Raw genomic sequence first — 21,342 nt, forward strand, 5'->3', positions numbered from 1 at the left:
GAGGTGGTGATTCAGAAGTGCTGCTGACCTGGGAGAGGTTTCTGTACCACATAGGGTGGGCCTAGTTGCAGAGGCCAAGGAACTGAGAGGCAGAAAGCTAGAGCCTGGCATGGAGGTGCAGAGCCTGTGGGAGTGCACAAAGAGGAGCCAGGGACTAGGAAGTAAGCCTGGCCACATTCCTTGGGTGCACTGCCCTCACCAGGGCAGCCTTGTGACTGGCAACTCATCCCACATCCCATGCACCTGAGCCCTGTCACCCACTCCCATTCCCCATACTCCAGGTGCCCCCACCCCACCAGCTACCAGTGCATATACCTGCCTCATCCCAAGTGCAGCCCAACTCACCTCTCCTACACCCCTCTCAAACATTAACTCCAATTCCCTGTTCCTTGCATGCTGTTGCCAGCACATAAAGGCTGCAGGTATTAACCTCCATAACCAGGCTACATCGGCATTCTGCCCATAGTGTTGCACAGCCTCACCCCCCCATGAGCTCTGTGCATCAGTTTACAGCATGCCTAGATGGACACATGTGCACAGGCCCCCGGTCAGATCACTCAGCTCTGGGACCTCAGTTTATAGCAGTCCTAGAACCACACACGTGCACAGCCCTCAGCCACACTTCCCAGCTGAGAAAGTGCTAACCTATATAGCTGGGTCACATCTTCCCCCAATCCATGAAGGCATAACATTGACCTGCTGCCACAGCTCTACACATGCACACGAAGGGCCCCATGCCCTTAGACCAGTGCACACCAGGGTTATGGACCCCAGACTGGTACACCTGCACAGCTCCCTGGCCACTGGGCACCCACACTCACAAGCATCAACATAGCATCCCCAATCTGTGCCTATACCTTCCCTGGAACAAATCTCCACACCGAGTGCCCCACCCCATACCCTGCACTGTGCTATTACTCCATCCCGCAAACACAAGGCCTTAGACTACTGAAAGAAATCAACCCTCAAAGTAAATCAATCAAGATATTTACATGCCACAAAGACAGTAGAAGATCACAAAGCATTTCACAATGCAGACAGGTATAGCCCTGCCTAATGACCAAACTAAAGCACCAGAGGAGACGCAGACATTGGAATAACTAATCAAAGATGTTCATACAACTCTACTTAATAAAAGAAATGGAATGGCAAATGACATGAAGGAGATCAAGAAGACAGTGAAAGAGCATAAAGAAGAATATGAAAGAATGAATAGAAAAAATACCTGATATCATGGAGATTAAAGACTTTGTTGAAAGAAAACATTCTAGAGGCACACAACATCAGATCTGAAGAGACAGAAGAAAGGATAAGTGATGTAGAGGTCAGGATAACTGACTCTGAAGACTCAAAATAGCAAATGGTAAAAAGGATGGAAAATTTTGAATTGGATCTCATGGAAATGTTAGGCAAAACAAAGCACACAAATAGAATAATTGGTGTCCCAGAAGGAGAAGAGAGGAGTAAAGGGTTAGGAAGAGCAGTTGAGGATATAATAGGGGAATAGCTTCCAATCTTACAGAGGACATAAATAAACAAGTCGAAGAAGCCCTTATGAACTCCAAACAGAATAAATACAAATAGGCCTTCCCAAAGACATATACTAATCAGTCTGTCAAATGTTGAAGAGAAGAAGAAAATCCTGTAAGCAGCAAGAGAAGAACAATCTACCACATAAAAAGGAAAAACCAAATAAGACTGAGTTTAGACTACTCAACTAACACCATGGCAATGAGAAGGCAAAATTTATGAAATATTCGAGATCCTGAAAGGGAAAGACTTCCAGTCAAGAATTTGGCACCCTGTCAAACTGTCCTTCAAAACTGAGGGAGGGATTAAAATTTTCATAGACAAAGAACTCCTGAAAGAATTTGCCAACAAGAGGCTGCCCCTACAAGAAAGACTAAAAGAAGTTCTGCTGGCTTAAAAAAAGACAGGAGAGGAAGGTCTGGAGGAGAGTACAGAATTGAAGAGTATCACTAAGGGTAATTTAAAGAATACAAAGAGAAAGAGGAAAAGAATATATAGATCTGACAAATAAAATAAAAATATAAGATGATGGACTTAAGAAATGCCTTTTCAGTAATAACTTTGAATGTTAATAGACTAAACTTACAAATTAAAAGATAAAGATTGGCAGAATGGATTAAGAAATATAATCCAGCTATACGCTGCTTGCAAAAGACTCATATTAGATACAAGGATACAAATAGATTGAAAATGAGAGGATGGAAAAAGATTTCCCACATAAGTTGTAACCACAAGAAAGCAGGAGTAGCTATACTAGTATCAGGCAAAATAGGCTTTAACTGTAAAGACACCGTAAGAAACAAAGAAGGACACTATATTCTAATTAAAGGGTCAATTCACCAAGAAAATATAACAATCATAAATGTTTATGCTCCCAATCAAGGTGCTCTGAGGTATATGAGACAGACCTTGGCAAAACTGAAGGGAGCAATAGATGTTTCAACAATAAAAGTTGGAGACTTCAATACACCACTCTCCTCTATAAATACAATAACCAGATAGAAGATCCACAAGGAAATAAAGAAGTTAAATAACTTGATTAATGAATTAGACCTAACAGACCTATACAGGTCATTATACACCAAAACACAAGGATATACATTCTTCTCTAGTGCTCATGGAACATTCTCTAGAATAGATCATATGCTGGGGCATAAAACAGGTCTTTATAGATTTAATGACATTTAGCTTTTCAAAGAACTTTCTCTGATCACAATGGAATGAAGTTGAATCCCAATAGCCACCAAAGAACAAGAACATTCACAAACATATGGAGATTAAATAACACACTCTTAAACTACCAGTGGGTCAAAGAAGAAATTTCTAGAGAATTTAGTAGCTATCTGGAGATGAACAAAAATGAGAATGAAAATTATCAGAAATTATGAGACATTTGCACACTGATGTTCATAGCAGCATTATTCACAATCATTAAAAGATGGAAACAAACCAAATGTCTATCAACAGATGAGTGGATCAGCAAAATGTGATATATACATACGATGGAATATTATGCAGCAGTAAAATAAAATGACATCCTGAAGCACATGACAAGATGAATGAGCGTTGAGGACATAATGCTGAGTGAAATTAGCCAGACACAAAAGGATAGATACTGTGTGACTTCACTTCTATGACCAACATGAGGATATGATCAGAGGTTTATAATACAGAATATAAGGGACTTAAAGATATATAGAAGATAGAGATGGGTGAATTGTTATCTAATGAGGTTGAACACCAATATAAGGGAACAGATAGGAGTGAAGGTGGTTTTCTAGTGGGTCTATAAGTAATATACCATACTGAAGGTGAACAAGATTGAAAGGGGTTGTACAGACCTATGTGTCCCACTGATTACAATTAGTAATATGAATAAGTTCTGCAAGAATTACTTCAAAGATATGATTTTCATACAAAGAGTGCTTAAGTTCAGGGTATGGGGGGGAACCACTATTTCATGCTATGAACTGTGTTCAAAAGGAAACCATCAGCACTATCACAGCAACAGCAGAGGTAAATAATGGGGAGAGGGACAAGAGCTAAGAGAAGGTTTAGACTTCCTTTTTTGGCAAGTGTGTGTTTATTGGTTTCCTTTCTCTTGGGAACCATGAAATTATGTAAAATTGAAAATGTTGATGGACTGTGGACTTTGGGCCCTCTACATGATGCCCAATGAATGCAGATGATTGAAGGATGCACTGATTGAGAAGTATATTGGTGAATGATGGTGTATACTCATGAACAAAAGTTGTGCTACTATGAAAAGGAGTAAAGTCATAAGGCATGCAACAATGTGAATGAACATGTGGGACACTTGGTGAGACAAAATAAGCCAGAAACAAAAGTACAAGAAGGATATGGTCACTTTAGAAAATGCTTATTAGAAAACAGAGGCCTAGATTGTAAGCTTTTAGAGCAGAAACATTAAGTCTAGAGAGGTGATTATTATTTCTGGATTTTGAGAGCTTGTTTTATGTATATACCTCGATATTTAGAGATAAGAATGAAGCTGAACAGGTTGGGGTTAAAGTAATTCAGAACATAGGGGTAAAGAAGACAGTGTCTATATTTTAGAACCACACATACTCTTTGAGACCAATTGAAGAAGATCTATTTGGTGTGGAACTGAAATTTTCTGTAATGCACAATCTAACTCAAACTATCTGTATGGCTTATTTGAACAATTGAACCACAGAGAGCCCAGAATAAGAAAGAAGTTCTTTAATCCTGTATAGATTATTGTAATGCCTGGATACATCCTAGGTTATATTAAGCAGATAATCAAAAAGTGTTGCAAAGTCCCCTGAGGGATGAGAGAAAGAATATGGAAGTATTAAACCTTACCATCAGGGAATCCCCTGATACTGTGTCAAACTTCAGGGACACCCAAATCAATAGGCCATGCCCTTGATCATGAGAATTATTCTTGTGAAGCTTATGTAGGTAGCAGAGAAGCTTAGACTACCAATAGTCATGACTAAGAATAACTTCTGGAGGTCTTCTTTTGTTTCACAGATGTGGCCTCAGTCTCTCTAAGCCCAACTCTGCAAGGAAATCATTGCCCTCCTTCCTACATAGAACATGACACCCAGGGGTGAAATTCTCCCTGGTAACATGAGAGACGACTCCCAGGGATGAATCCAGTCCTGGTACTGTGGGGTCAGCTATTCCATACTGACCAAAAGGGGGGAAAATTATAACTAATAAAGTGTCCATGACAGAGAGGTTGAAATAGAGTCAACAGTCTACTCCAGAGGTTGCTCTTATACAAGCTTCAGGTAGACCTTGCTACCTATCATATCCTACCAACCCCCAACCAGGACCATTCCAGCCAATCCTAAAGCACCCATAGGGCAATGTATAAGATACCACAAAGGTTCCAGGCCCTAGAGTAACTTTCTAGAAACCTACAACCTCCAGATGTGTCCCTGGTCCAGATAAGTCCTGAAATCTAGCCCAGCCACTCCAGAACATCAGATAGTTCCATCTCCCTACCCAATATTAGTGGTGGACTTTTCAACTATGAAAACTTTAGAATGGCTATAGCCCAAACACCCCTAAAGAGAGGGATGGAATGATCAAAAGTGAGGGTGGAGTCATACAGAGAAGATAGGATTAACAATGAATATTAATACTGAATCACTAAATTGATATCTCTTTTAGTCTCCAGTATTTTAGTGTGCTAGAAATTAAATCTAAAATTGTGGAATTGTAACATATGTCAAATTCTGAAATATGTTCTACGACTACTTGTGGTGCTGTGCTTGGAAATTTATAGCTTTGTTGTGTATGTATATATATATATGTATATATATATATATGTTATTTTTCACACAAAAAAGAAAAAAATTCGATTGTGATGTTAAAAAAGTATTTAAGCCTTCTAGCCTCTTATATTCTGGGGCAGTTAGAAGGAAATATATGAGAGGATCATATGGTGGCCCATGACAAACTCCGGGATCTATCCTGTAACTACTTATTGAAGAATACCTTGAAAACTATTGCTTTTTTATTTCTTTGCTTTGTACATGTTGTACTATACAAGAAAAAATGCTAAAAAATAAAGAAGAACCCAAGTTATGTGGCATGATATAACCTGGAAATTTCCCAATACACTAGTAGTCATCACTTTCAGATAATGATATACAATTTGCACTTAAGCATTCATAGCTAAAACACTCTTTTCCAACAATTTCAAGCAAACTTACACTCATTCTAAGGTGGGTAATATACAAGATACACCCCTTTTATATTTTAACTTTCATTAGATTATTCCCCAAGATGACCTCAGTTTCCTGTCATCTTTGATATCATTTCACAGCCTGTACATGTTCTGAAAGACCAATGAGCTGTGTGTAAAATACTTCTTATCTGATCATAATGCATATATATATTATTCAGTAGGATTGCAGAAAATCTTGTAACATAGTCCAGCAGTTTGAAGTACTAAACAGGTATCATAGACAGAATGAAATGAGTACATGTTGCCTCACTCAACTCTCCATAACTCAGGTGTTAATCACAATGTACAAGTACAGATAGTTCAGCAGCTCACATCATAGTCTCCTGAAAGTGCTACACTGAATGATGGTCCCAGACTGATATTCTGTGAATATGAAACCTTCCCATCTCAACTTTCCTTGGGATCTTCAAGTGCACTTACTCATTGTCCCTCCTGTATCTTCACCTCCTATTATATGCTCGAGAATACAGATAAGCCTTTTTCCCACTCTGATCTGATGAATTCTTCAAAAAAATTCACAGGACCATTAATTTTATCCAATATACTCCTCCCAAATGTAAGCCAAAATTTAAAAATAAAGTTATTTTCATTTCTTTCACTTAGAAAAATTGAATATAGATTATTTACAGAAAGGGAAAATGGGAAATGAGGATGTTAGGAAAAGGATAATTTTAGTTATCTTTTTTAAAGCTTTGAAATGGTGCAAATATATATCAATATTCTAAGAAATTAAAAGTTGGGAAAATAGATGATCTTCTTTTCCTTCTATTAACTAACCCTCAGTTTTGTTCCTCACAACAATGCACAGCCCTCATCCAAGCACATATAACAGTGTGTTGATTGAACTCACCTACTCAACACCAGTCTCCCTACTGACTGTAAAATTCTGCTATTACTCATCTCTCTCACCTATGTTCACTGCATTGCTAAACCACTTGTAGACATTAGCAGGATCAGTGAATGCAATATTTTGCCAATAATAACAAAGAGAAAGTCTTTCTCAGCTTTCCAATGAATACATAACCTTAAGGAGTACAAAGCAAATTCGTGTTGGAAAGAAGATTACTTTTTGATGGACAATCACCATCCCAGAAGCCTGGATAAACTTAACTAGCACTTGGATCCTTGCATATCTCCTAAATGAGCTTAGAATGTCCATGCACATCTGTTGACAATACCTAGGTAATTTCAGTAGGGATAATTCCTACTCCCCAGTGGCTTCATTGTCCATAGGTCAGCTGACAACTGTCTTCCTCAGGTTTTCATTCACAACCAGATAAGCACCAAGGAGCATATTGAGAAAAGAGAAAGAAATGATGATATTCTTGCCTTGTCTTAAATTGCCAGACCCAACTCTCTTGATTCCCAACCCTTCATCTGGTAGTAACCCAGGTCCAATCAACAGAAATGGGAAGTGTGCTCTAAGAGAAGAAGTGGGGGAACCATGTTTTGCCAGATCAAGAGTAAGAAGGTCTTGGCTACTCTGTATAAGATGATATGAATACCTTCATTGTTCAGAAAAGAATGAGAAAATCTTTGTATTTTATGTATCCATTGGTGAATGGTTTCCAGAGATTTCCAATTCCTCCCTGATATCAAAATATTGGGTCTTCCCCTCAGGAGAAATCGCTCTAGAATTTCTCAAATATAACTATTTCTGGCTTATGATACATCCATCACAGTCCTGTGGACTCTCACATCCTTCTAACTTTACCTTAAACTTGCCTTTCTGAATATATTTGCCCTAAATCATGTCAGTTCTTCCACATGAGATATCTAACAATATCACTCACTCAACCCTGAGTTTTCTATCTCATCCCACTGGAATTGGTTAGTCACCAAGAAATTTAAGAATGCATTTTTCATGGGGTGAGAAATTCAAGGACTTGGTCTATTTAGAGGGAAAATTGCCTCCTACTATGAAAATATGTTCCTGAAAATCCTCTGTGTCAAAAGATAGCAAAAATACCTGAGTCTTAATGTCTCAACATTCCAATAGGATTAGGAGACTCATATAATGTAGAATGAGTGATTTGGGAGAAAATCTATTCTCTCTATCTGATATTTAATAAAGTGGAGGCTGAATTCTTACCCTGTACTAATCATTCTCAGCTAATATACCCTGGCATTTCATAATTTATAAAGGTGAAAGGTCTTCTATACTGTAAATTCTCCCATAAGACACTGTTAAAAAATACGTAATAATTTTGTGGCAAATGTTGGTATTTTCAGAAACAGAAATAAGATTAAAAACTGATTATACCTTAGTCAAGATAAAGAATGAATGGTTGCATTAAATGTGTTTGGAGATTTTCATTTATTTAATACTCAAAGTATACTTACTGATTAAGTCTGTTTAACAAGTGAAATTAATAGAGGGTCATAAATATTTGGTAATCTTAAAAGTTACAGGGCTAGAAGAAGACATGGCCAGAGTGAATTTTTTCTTCCTGTCTCCCCAGTTTAAATCCCTTAAAGGCTTACACCTAGGTTCTACTTAGAATGCCACCTCTCATTTCAATAATCAGATTCCCCATTCTATTGTCTAAATCTTTTCATATAGTTTGTTCACACAATTTTATCCTAGGCTCAGATTCTCCTACCACATGGGCATATTCATAGAATTGAATAAAGTACCCAAACTCCACCTCTATTTCATCTGATGCTTACTGTCCAGCATAATCCACACTTACTAATTTCAATAAATACTTAATGCAAACAAAATTTCTCAAGTCCTTCTGAGTATTTACTGTATCTGTCTCCTAAAGAAGGGGATTCCAGTCACCTGCTATGCCCATGACTCCACACAAAAAAATGAATAAGATGTTGAACCACGTCTAAACAGATCTCCTTTCTTTGGGGTCACTTACAAATTTTTTCTATGCCTCCTTCTGGTCTAACTTCATAAAAATACTCCCTGAAAGACTTTAAACCTCCCTTTGGAAATGAATTATGAATCCAAAGAAGCTCTATGTCCACCATAACCTTACCAGGTTGGCCTGGGCTTAAATGCCGGCAATCAAGTCCAACAATTACAATTAGATGAACAAATTATTGAAAAAATAAATAAGGACTGCCTCTTGTGGTTAAAATTGTCTTCCTTACTTAAGAGACTCATACAAAAACTTCAAGAAAACCAAAACATATGGACTCTATTTTCACCACATTCCAGTCCTCACAGATTCATTTTCACTCTAGAGAAAGTACCAGTTTCATGGAAGACTCACTTTTAATACATTCGATAGTTTCATCATTCCTATAATCTGAAAGACATACCTTTATTAATTCAGATGAGAGTGAGCATACATCGAATCAAAGCATGTCTTCAACTTGATTTTTACCATTGAATTCTAATAATCATGCAGATGCAAACAAACAGAACAATATTTTACTTAATTCCTTTTGAAAGTCTCAAAATCAAGTTTCATACCTATTCTCAGAGGGCTCATGTTTCATGGATTTTAATGTGCTGAAAGAAATGCTCTAGAGAATGTGTACAGGAAGGAGATCAACTAATCTTCATTTCTAAGAGAACTTGTAATCTTCCAACATTAGTGTATTCTATTCAAGTTGAAATATTTGTGCTGAGACTATACATTGAAAGAAAAATGTTCTTAAGTGGACATATTTTACCACTGAACAAAGGGATGACCATACCATATCTCTTCATGAAAGATTTATCTGATGTTCTTAGAACTTAAAAACCATATAAATGTCAAAATATAAAGATTCCCAGAACAAGCAATCTAGTTTCATTATTGATATTCTCATAAACTGGATTGCACAATATTTTATTATATCCTATCCAGGATGATGTATTTCATTTGTCACTGTTTATTTAGTTTCACCTTTTTTAATTGTTGAAACATACATACAATTTAAACATTCCCATCTCAACCACTCCCCAGCATACAACTCAGCGGGATTAATCATACACAAAATGTTGTGCTGGCTTCATCAGCTTCCTTTACTTTTCAACCACCCCAAACAGAACTCCAACACCAAGCATTCATTATTTTCTTTAATTAGAACTATGAAAGCCTTCAGACTTACATTTAGACATAGAACAAAAAAAAATTCAGGGACAAAATCAAGCAATGTACCAAGCAAAACACTTAAAATATATTCTCTGATTTTACAGAACCAACCACCTAGCCTCAGTTTCTCAAATCAGACCTCATGGTCTCAGTCCACCCTGTTCATCCAGATTTGTAGAGGCAACCTGAGATTCAATGATCCCAGACCCTGAATGGATGAGGCTTATTGGGACATATTTTGTTTTTAAATTTGACTGGTGTCTATTTCAGTGTTCTGAACAGATGATGTCCTTTGTTTATGAAAGAAATTAGGCCAAATCCAACTTTTCCACAGATGGAGAAGACTGAATTATTTATCAGAAGCTCATGAATTTGGTTCTGGCAAATGGCACGGCTGAGGGTGGCTGATTTGTGTTTTGCTCTTGGAACAGCTTGATCCCAGCAGGTCCTGGGACTTCCTGATGCAGTGTTGGCCCTGGCCAGGGTCCCCAGTGCTGACTTCAGGCACAGGGTAGGAAGTGAGGAGTCTTGCTTGATTGCTTCTGGTTGGGTGTGGTGGAAGACTTGACTGGGGCCTCTACTAGCTGGGGTGCTGGGGATGTCCCTGAGGGCCCTGCTGGACCCCAGAAAAGAAAGTGGTGGAAATGGAGAAGATGTTCATTGCAACTTTCTTTCTCCCACCAGGACATTATTTAAAATTTAACAACAAGGCCAGTTGGCAAAACCTTTTGTGGGGCTGGCTGTGTCTGGGAGCTTGGCATGTGATGGTTTACAAGCACTTATGGTATAATGGCCTCATCCTGGACTCTTCTTGGGCAGAGCAGATATGGAAGAGAAATTCTCATGGAAGAGAAAGCCAGCTCTATATTTGCAAAGTGAGGACTTAGGAAGGTGCCTTTCAGAGTGTAATCTGGGTCTGTCTTCTGGCTTAATGCTAACTCATGTTTACTGAGCACTGTCCACGTATTAATGCATCTAGTTTCTGACAATGGCCCGCTGAGCCAGTTCTGTAGACAATGAAACCAGGATAGATAATGTTCAGGCACTTGCCCAAGATCGCTGGGCTGGTGAGCTTCAGAGCCAAGCTCAGGCAGTGCTTCTAACCCCCAAACTAGGATTCAGGGTTCTCCAGGCACCAGCCATTGTCCAGAAAGCAGTCTGCCTTTAAAGTGCTTACAGTTGAGTAAGGAGAAGAAGGAAACAATCCAGCATCCTTGCTCTAGCCTCCAAATTTACCCTGGGGTTCAATTTCCCTAAGCCTCTGCAATGTCTATGGATGGTGGCCAGCTGGGCAGATGGCAACTGGGCCCTGTAACTTCCCACTCAACTGCACTCCCAACAGTCCAGCCCCTCATCTCCAGGGGTGTGACCCAGCCCAGGGAGGAGATGACGGTGTCTCTCTTCAAGCCATCAGGCAGCTAAACTCTGGACCTGCAGTGAACCCTAAGGCCTTAAAACCTGACTCTGAGTACATCACCAGCAATCACTGCACTGTTCTGGGCTGTGGCTCCCCCACCCGGTTCCCAGACACCTGGAATCCTTGTCTATGAATGTCCTTTCACTTTTATTTCCAGAGCCACATGGAGGGGTCCAGCCTCTTCTTGTGTGGAAAAGACTGTGGAACAAATGATTTATTGGGAACAAGCAAGGATGCTGCTCAGGGGAGTCTTTAAGTGTTTGGTTTGAGCCATTTTAATTTGAATTTGAGTTTGATTACCATCCACTTTTAAGGTTGCCCACATGGGAGAAGAGGCATTTGGGCCCCAAGGATGCTCACTTCGACCTTTCAATCCTCCACTGTGCCTGCCTATGATGTGTGACCAGCTCCCCACCTTGAGAGAACCACCCTTCCAGGGGTTCAGGATCAGGTGTATCCTCCATGGAATTGCCCCCTTCTCTAACCTGTCCTTCTATCTTTGTGTTCTGAGTGGGAGCAGCCTCCTCAATCTCTCTAGCTTGGAGGGGGCAGATCGCATGTGTTTGGCAGGTGGGAGATGGAGTAGGGACAGAAGTTCTTTGTCATTCTTTGTCTTAACAAAGAGCAAGGGATTTGGCAGGTAAAAGACAAGGAGAAGAGACAGTAAATAAACAAAAACATAAAGCTGAAGCCAGAGGAAACTTCTCATAACAAATGGTGTTCCCCCTTCCCTTCCATCCCCCACACTCAGTTTTTCCACCCTGCCTGGCCACAACTGCTCCTTCTCCTCTGGACAGCCTTGCAACTTCCCCCACTAACGTGTTCTCTCCAGGCCCAGCTCAAGCCCTCTTCTTCCATGGAGCCCTCTGGGGCTGTTCTGCCCACAGCAGCACTCTGCCCTCCCCCAGCCTAGTGCATCCATCAGGCCCTGGTCCTCAGTCCTAAAGGCACCCCCTCACTCTCCCCCACACACTTCTCTTGGCTCTGTGGGGAGGGCATCTTCCCCTCATGGGGCAAGCTGGCCAGCTCCAGGAGAGAGAAAGAGAGGCAGAGAGGGCAGAGACAGAGGGGGGAGCAGAGGGGCCCACTGGAGAGGAAGGGGAATGAGGGGTAGCCAGGAGAGTGTTTGGGCTGAGATAGAGAAAGGAAAGAGGAGGGCAGGAAAGGCAGAAGGGAAAGAAAGAGGAGAGTTAGGGAGGAGAGGAAAGGGGGTGAGCAAGCTGACAGTGCTTATTGAACCAAATACAGTCCCAAGACAGCAAATAATTTGGGCCTGAGTCAGCAAATTTCACCCATAATTTCTAAAGCATCTGCCAGGCCACTGCCTCCCCCACCCCTCGGAGGAGAGAGGAGCTGCTATTTCAAAGGGAGCCAGAGAGAAAGCCTCATTTAGCAAATGAGAGAAATGTTTAAAAATAACACACAGGAGTACCCCTCCATGAAGACCAAGTCCACCCCCTTTCCTGCTGTTTGTCACTGCCCCTCCCTCGCTCAGCAAGGCCTGCAACACAGGCCGGGGACAGATCACCCATGTGGGGTGATGGTGTCTGTGCAGGACACTGAATGACCATGGGACGGTGGGGTCTCTGGTGTGTATGGTGCAGAGGGTGGCCTGGCTGCAAGCCCAGCCCTCTGGGTGCAGGGCTGAGGGACAGGGCTGTGACCAGACATGCCAGTGCTAGTGGGGGGGGCATGTGTTGGTGTGTGCCCTGCCTGGCAGGAGCCCAAGGGGCACGTCTGCATTTCTAAAGCTCAGATTCCAGTGATGCATGATAGAGCATGTGCAGTTGAGTGTGTGAGAGACAGACAGACAGACCACAGAATCACATGGACCTTCTGGGCCAAAACTGCTCTTAGGCAACAGACCATACCGCCCATTCCCTGAGAGGGTCCAAGCATGTCCCCTCCCCTAAATGTGGTACCAGCTCTCACTTCCTGGCCCCAGAGGCACATTCCCCTCCACTTCACCTCTAGGTGCCAGTGGCTGGCCTTCCCCTGCCATGTGGTCTGTCCAGGAGGCAGAGCCCTTTGGAGACAGCCACTCCTGCCGAGTGACCACTGTCCTCTGATCACAGTTCTCTGATTCCTTATTCCCTCCCAGGCTGGGGCCATGTCTCCACCTGCCTCATCTCGTTTATTCCTCAAACAACCCCATGAGCAGGTGTCACCAACTCCATTTTGTGGATAAAGTGTCCACAACTTCCAAAGGGCAAGGCCGTGACCCAAGCTCCAGCTCAGCTCATGGCCAATACACGAGCCCACGACAATGAAGAGGGTCTCTGCCCTGGTACCAGAGGTTTCTTTGCTTTCCTGGTTACACCCCACAGAGGAGGAGGCTGTCCTTTCTCAAAGAACTTATCCTGGGGTCCTTGAGGCAGGGCACCTTGGGACTTATTTAGGCTTTTGTTGAAGATTTTTTACTCCCTGATGAGGACATGGGATGATGGTTGGGGTAGGATGGAAACGTGGAGAGCAGGAAGTCAGGGCCCCCCTGAAGCTGTTCACACCTGGTTATACCTGGAAGGACATAAACCACCTCAGCCTGGCCAGCAAGGCCCCAGGCTCTCACCCCACAGGGTTATCTGCTGAGTCTTGGGGAGCTCGGTCACAGAGGACTCAGAGGGGTCCCAAAAAAGGTCAGAGCCCTGAGGCAGAGGTATGTATGTATACCTACAGCCAAGGCAGCTGAGGAGATCAGCTGCCTTACCAGTGTGGCCTGAGGTACCCCAAAAGCCCTGCCTTTCTAGGGTCTTCCCTGTTAGTCTTGCCTGGTAACCGACAGGCCGGCAGAATGCTTGATTTGGGGGTAAGCATTGCCCTTCCTTTGTGGTGTGCTTTTTCTTGCTTCACCGCTTTCATTTACTCTGTCCCATCCTCTGAAACGTCCTTTCTATTCGTCCCACCAAATTAACCCTCCTTGGAAGGCCTGGCTTGTCTCCCCCACTCCTACTCCCTGCCTTCCACCAGAAGACCACTCCCTGCCTGCCCGTGTTGGACTCATATCTGAAGGCGGGTCTCAACTTCCCAGCGCCACGTCTCTGCTTCCTCCAGCTAATCCTTCCAGACCACGCCTTCCCTCCTCCATCCTGTCATCTTCTTAAGTTGAAGTCTCCGTGTCTCACACTGCTGCCTGCAGGCCCCATGAGGTTGGGCCTCCTGGCCTGCGGGGAGTTCCCTCAGGCGGAGCCCGTCTAGTCGTGGTGAGCGCGTCTTCCCGGTGCCCCCTCACCTAGTCCTATCTCCGCACACAAGGCCTGCCCAGTCTTCAGGCTGGAGACCCACACCACAAACACCACTCAGCCCCCCACTTGGGGACAGGTCCGAGCCCTTTCTCTGTGGCATCCGCTCCGGTTCCTGCCTTTCCCTTGTCCGGAGGGTACCCTGTCTGGGTTAGTAGGAGACCCCAGAGGCTCCAGGCACTAGGAGAGGGGGGGTGGTCTGATAGCCACGGACGGAGGGGCCCAGCTCTGTGTTCCGAAACGCAGGGCGAGCCTTCCTTCATCTGTGCAACGGGGCTGAGAGGGTGACACCGGGGGCGGGGTACCTAGGATTGCTTCCAGTTTTAAGAGCCTGTGGCTGTGTCCTTGCCACTAAAAGGCAGGGAGAGGCCTTGTCCTCCACCTGTGGAGGGAAGAGGGCGGTGGGCAGCGCATGCGGAGGGAGCCCGAGGCTAGGGCAAGTGTGTGCGGAGCCGCCAAATACTAGCCCCGGGAGTCTCCTGCCTTCCTCAGCGCCCCCATTAGTGGCTGTCCTTCCCCCTCACACATCAATTTCATCATGTCAGGCTGGGTGTTAGGGATGGGGGGAGCTGGTCTGGTTCCCATCCAGCCGGGAGTGGAAAAATCCATTACTCACCTAACATACATTTTAAAATAACTTACACGCATAACACCCCCATGCTCCCATTTCTGTGTCTCAGATCTGATTATCTGCAGCTCTGTCTCTCTCTTTTAATAAAAACTTGCTATAATTCTTTTCCTAACAGAGGATATAAGACGCAGGTTTGCAGGAGAAACAGCCTTGCTGAGTTGTTCTGGTACTCTACTGTGTTTTTTTTCTTTTTTTTTAAGCTCACCTACAGCTCCAACTGAATTTCAAAGAAGACAGAAGTAAAGGAAAGCAGTCCCTGGTGCCACTGAAGGAGGGGAAAAAGTGAGCAGGTTTGAAAATGCCCATTCCACCCGCCCAAGCATGCCTCTACTGCTCCCTGGTCAGGGTTTGGTCAGCAGGTTTCAGGGGAGGGAAGGAAGACACCCCAGCATAAGCCTACCTGAACAGCACAGTAAAAATATCCATTAACAGTGGGAACAGCCCTGGACTTTAACCTTTGCCTCCCACATATAGGGCCTAATCATTTGGTTGATCACTAAGTACTAGGGTCTGATATGGGTGGGAGGGAGAGGGGCATGGGTTGCTGGGCAGTAGGAGAACCTGGTGGGTGGATGTGGCCATCGACAATCCAACGGTCAATAATCTACAGATGGACAACTTGGAAGGTGGCTGCTTACTGGGAAACTGTTGTCTGAACATATCTGACCTATTTGTAACCATGGCCAAAAGCACATTGAAAGAAGAAAATCTTCCTTTGGATGCTCCATCATGGGTCAAGGCTGATGAACAGGAAAACCCTGTTTTCCTTTCCTGATGAAAGGAACTCATGTCACACTTGGAGGTACAGGACCCTGCAGGCCTTGTATTGAACAGGTGCTCAGCCCATGACCCTCAGGAATGTAGGCTGATTAGGGAAGGTAGAAGGTGGGCTTTGAAGGAGGAGTTCAGGAAAAGTATCAGATGAAGGTGGAGTGAATCAGGGATTGGAGGTGGGCAGTGAAGGGTACCAATCTGAACAAAATGAAAATCAGGGAGCACTGCATCCATCCATCCATTCATCCATTCATCTATCCATCCATCTATCCATCCATCCATCCAACCCATCCATCCATCTGTCCATCCATCCATCCAACCCATCCATCCATCCATCCTCCATCTAAAGGTGGATGTCAGGCCTAATTTTGATAGGACCTTAGTGGGAATGGAGTGGCTTAGGGAAAATAATCTAAAGCTGGATGGCTCTGTCACTTACTATTCTTTGGACCTTTTCTGTTTCCTTACATCCCTGTGCCTCAGTTTTCTCACCTGCAAAGTGGGGGTGATGATGCTGCCTTCAGAATTGCTGTGGAGATGAAAGATACCAGCGTACATGAAACTGGGCAATTTGGGGAACTCAGAGGATGTCCACCCTTGGCATCATGCCATACAGGAAGCTGTGGGGCCTATGCTGCAATTCTTGCTAGGCCCTTTTTAAAACAAGGCAGGAGATTTTGCCAGCACAGCAGAAGTGAGCAAGACACAGTGCCTGCCTGGCCCTTCCACTCTCCCATTATCTCATGGCTGCTGTTGGAAGAGACACATTTTATTTGTATTTAATAAAGTCCGGTGGTTGGGCAGCTTATGAATCACAGTGTAATGCATGAGAATGGATACCTGACAAATGTGTGTGTGTGCATGTGTGTACATGAACATGCCAACATTTATAGGGATTTGCAGGCCCACTACTTGATCAATCTGGTTCAAAGTCTGCAGCCTGGTTTAAGGTATTAAAGGACATGGTGAGTCTCCCTCTTTTCACCCTCCCCCTGCTCCTGCCTCCTGCCTTCTGTCAGCTCTCCAGGACAACACCATGCACATGCCATATTAGATTCCATTTTGGTGTTGTTCTGATAAGCAGGAGGTTAAATAATGAATGAGATTCCCATTAGCTCAATTTTTTTAGCATATTTCCAGCAGCCTTTTCCCTTTTTAATCAAATGGCTTTGTACTGCAAAATATTTTTACATTGATTTGAAAGAAAAGGATTTTTTAAGGGACTGGTTAAACTGACATCCCCATGTGTGCTGAAATTTGGCCTGAATGGAATATCAGCGAGGGAGGTGGTTGTGGCATGGCCAAAGGGCAGGAAGCAGGCAAAGACCCTGCTCTCTGGGACATCCCTTCTGTCCACCCTCCCTCCTCCCCACCTAGCTCCTTTCTTCCCACACCAGGGTCTTCTGCTCTTGGACAAATGGGCTCAGGGAGAAGGCAGCTCTTTCTTCTTAATAGTGAGCAGGCTGTTCATTAGCATGTCACCCCATCCACGTCCATGATAGGACTTGTTTGCAGGGTGTTCTTCCTTCAGGAAGCTTCTTGCCTGGGCCAGGGCTTCTGTCTTCTTCTCAGGAGGACCCTGAGCCATCACCCACCTTCCCAAAGTGTTGGACAAGGGGCCATGACTTTAAAAATCATGCAGGAAAAATCAAGTAGGTGGGGTTAGGGAAGCGGGTAGGAGGAGGAAGCTTGGAGAGTCATGTAGGTTTTGATAGATTCGAAGGCCTCATCACACTGCTCCTTTGGGGAATACCACTTTGTGAATTTTCCTGACTGCTGGATGTGGAGGCAGAGTTCAGGGGACCTGGTTCCCCTTCCCCTGGCCTTCTCAGAACTTCTGTTTCTACGCTTCACTGAGTGTCAGGGATGCACTGGGCACCGTGTCAGGTGATGAAGTGTTACAGTCTCAACATCCCGCGAGGTGGGCCTCATTCTTCCCACTTAGTGGGGGAGGAGACTGTGGCCCAGGGCCTCCATGCCCCTGCCCACGGGCCACCTCCCAACCCTGAGTCTGATGCAGGCCCAGACTCACCCTGCTGCACCCTTGCACCCCTGTGGGTCAGTCCCGGTCCTGGCGGGCCAGTCACACGGCCTGGCTCTTCCCAGCATAGTGCCCCCCACTGCCTCCTGCACCCAGGGATGTGTGGGGTCTCTTGTCCCCCCCCACCACCCCATCAGCCCTGGGCCTAACAGAGGAGGACATCCTGGTCTCTCTCCTGGAGCAGCCTGAGTTGAGTGAGGGTGGGGTGAGAGGTACTGGGGTGCCGTGGTGGCTGTACCCCCAGGGTTACGGCTCCATGCTGTGTGGGGACCCCTTGCTGGATGGGCATGGGGCCTGACTAAAGAAATGCAAGTGACGACTCAGGTGGTAGGGTGAGCTGCCATGCAGAAGGAACTCAGGGCCTGCCTGCATACATCATGTACCAGCCAAACGCGCTTCCCTCAGTGGTTTGATTTCCCACATGGATAAACATTTTCCCATCGGCTCTCAGAGATGACTGGACCAAAACCTGGCATGGGTCCTACCTCCTGCCCCTGGCTGATTGTTTGGGTTGGCCAGAAGGCTTCCTTAAGAATCGGAAGCCAGGGGGCAGGCAATGGGGAGGCTGCCCTCTGGATGGGACACACTGATTCCCACAGAGGGGCCAAATGGGCCCTGCCGGCCACTCACAGAGCATTAGAGTTGGGAGGAAACTTGGGGGGCATCAAGAGTCTCCTTGGAGATGCTTCCAGAATGTGGGCAAATACTCCCTGCACAGGAGGCTCCCTGTGCTGTGGGACACCCCTTGTGGATCAAGCTCTGTACACAGAGCTGAAATCCATCTCCCACCCTCTGCATGATCTGCCTGTGATGGATGGCCAGCTGGCATCTGCGGTGGCCTTCCCAGCCTTCAGACTCCCAGCCCCGGGGCAGTTCAGAGTTGATGACAGGGAGAAGAGAGGTGGGAGCTGCAGTTTGTGATGGGAAGGGGGACAGAGGCAACAGGAACTCAGGGTCTACACCAACACCTGCCACAGGTGGTGTAACTTGGTTTATGGATAGTTTTCTTGCTCTGTCCTGTCCAGACCTAACCAGCTTCTGATCCAGGCTCCTTCTTGGCACCAAGGAAAGAATCTATTCTACAAAGTGACCGTTGAAAAGGCTCCAGGGACACACATACTGGGCCATGTGCTCAGACCCAATCTAAGAGTTGTTCTCTCTTGGAGATGTTGGTCAGCTGTTGATATCGGGAATGAAAGAGGCCACGGAGAAGGGTGGAGGAAAAGACAGCTCCTCAAGGCTGTTTTCAAGTCTTGGCTGGACAGAGCAGTGGCCTCTCCTCTTGCAGATATGCATGAGGTCTTCGGGAGAGGGTGATGTGTAAAGGACAGGGAGAGGAGATAAGAGAAGGGAGCCATGGACCCCCACCTCCACCCTTGCCCTTGCCTCTCTGGCAGCCGAGGCTTACACAATCCCTGGCTTGTGTTCCAGGTCCAATTGATCTACTCTCCCCTGTCTCCTTCCTTCTTCTGTTCCTGAAGACAGGGAAAGGAGAGTGTGACCTTTTGACTGATTCCTCTGCTGAACTATTTGAGAGATGAGACTTTAAATGGATGTTTAAAGGGCCAGAGGCCCAGGTCTCTGTTCCTGGGCACATGAAGATTTGGAACTGGAAGCAAATGTGGGCAGCCCCTGCATTCTGGCCTACCCAGGACTGTGCTGTCAGGACCTCAGGCTGACAAACCCATGGGACCTGACACCATGCCTGTGTGCTTATGACAAGTGTGTGCCAGCTTGTGTCTGTACATGTGGGTTCTTGGAGGAGCCACGTCCTTGCACACGGATCCATATACAGCTTTGGCATGAGCATATGTGTGTGTATGTGTGTGGCCACAAATGGGGTGTATGAAGGCTAGGTGTGTGCCCAGCACTTGCATTTGAATGCACTGTGTTTACATAACTGAGTGAATCAGGTTGTGCATAAGTTAGGGTGCACACTCTCTTATGGGTACAGATACAAAGGCAACAGATGTGGGCTTGTGCTTGTGAAATCCCCAGCCAGGGGTCTTTTCAGCTGACCTGCTGGAGTCCTACTCCTTTGTTCCTGAAGTTCTGACTTCCATTAGTTCCACAGTGATGGAAAGGTGCTGTTTTCCCAGAGGTAGAAAACAAGTGACCTGAATTTAAGGGAAGAGTCTTGAAATTTATTTATTTTTTTAACTTTTTTTATTAATTAAAAAAAATTAACAAACAAAACATTTAGATATCATTCCATTCTACATATACAATCAGTAATTCTTAATATCATCACATAGTTGCATATTCATCATTTCTTAGTACATTTGCATCGATTTAGAAAAAGAAATAAAAAGACAACAGAAAAAGAAATAAAATGATAATAGAGAGAAGAAAACTATACGTACCATACCCCTTACCCCTCGCTTTCATTTACCACTATTTCAAACTGAATTTATTTTAACATTTGTTCCCCCTATTATTTATTTTTATTCCATATGTTCTACTCTTCTGTTGATATAGTAGCTAAAGGGAGCATCAGACATAAGGTTTTCACATTCACAGAGTCTCATTGTGAAAGCTCTATCATTGTTCAATCATCATCAAGAAACATGGCTACTGGAACACAACACTACATTTTCAGGCAATTCCTTCCAGCCTCTCCACTACATCTTGAACAACAACGTGATATCTACTTAATGCGTAAGAATAACCTCCAGGATAACCTCTCAACTCTGTTTGGAATCTCTCAGCCATTGACACTTTGTCTGATTTAACTTTTCCCCCTTTTGGTCGAGAAATTTCTCTCAATCCGTTAATGTTAATTCTCAGCTCATTCTAGGGTTTTTAAAATTTATTTTGAGTTCAGAAATCAGAAAACAAGGGAAAGACTATATGTGTGTGAGGTCTGTGTGTGTTTGTGTTGCATGTGACTGCATTTATGAGGCTATGTGAGCCTGAGAGAACCTGATACCTACCATGTTACCCAATGGTTCCTGGTCCCCAATTACTTGTCTTGTATTTGTGTGTGAGTGTGTATGTGTGTGTGACAAGAAGGGGAAGAATGGAAGCCTAGCTTTGGCCAAACCATCCCTGGGAGGCCCTGCCCACAAGGGTCTCCACTGCTCCCTCCTTCTTACTCCAACCTCTTCAGTGGGTGAAGACCTTTAGGCATTGATGGGCATTTTAGACATTTAAGATTCCAAAAATCTTACAGAGCTTACTGCCAAGTCAAAGGCCTTTGAAACCCCAGAGAGCAACAAACACCCAGACATAGTTCTCCGAGGGTCAGAGTTCAGCAGCTTATAGAGATGGACAGCTGGAGACAGGAGGATTTGAGGCTGGGCTGGATACGGGAACAGCCTAGATTGACCTTCCAATGGCTAGTTCAGTGATGGTAATCATGCTTCCCTCTCCCCAGAAGCTCGGCCCAGGAACTCCCCTGCAGTCACTGTTTTATGTGGGTAACTGT

This window comes from Tamandua tetradactyla, chromosome 9 (assembly GCF_023851605.1).
Source record: "Tamandua tetradactyla isolate mTamTet1 chromosome 9, mTamTet1.pri, whole genome shotgun sequence".
In the NCBI taxonomy this organism is placed as follows: Eukaryota; Metazoa; Chordata; class Mammalia; order Pilosa; family Myrmecophagidae; genus Tamandua; species Tamandua tetradactyla.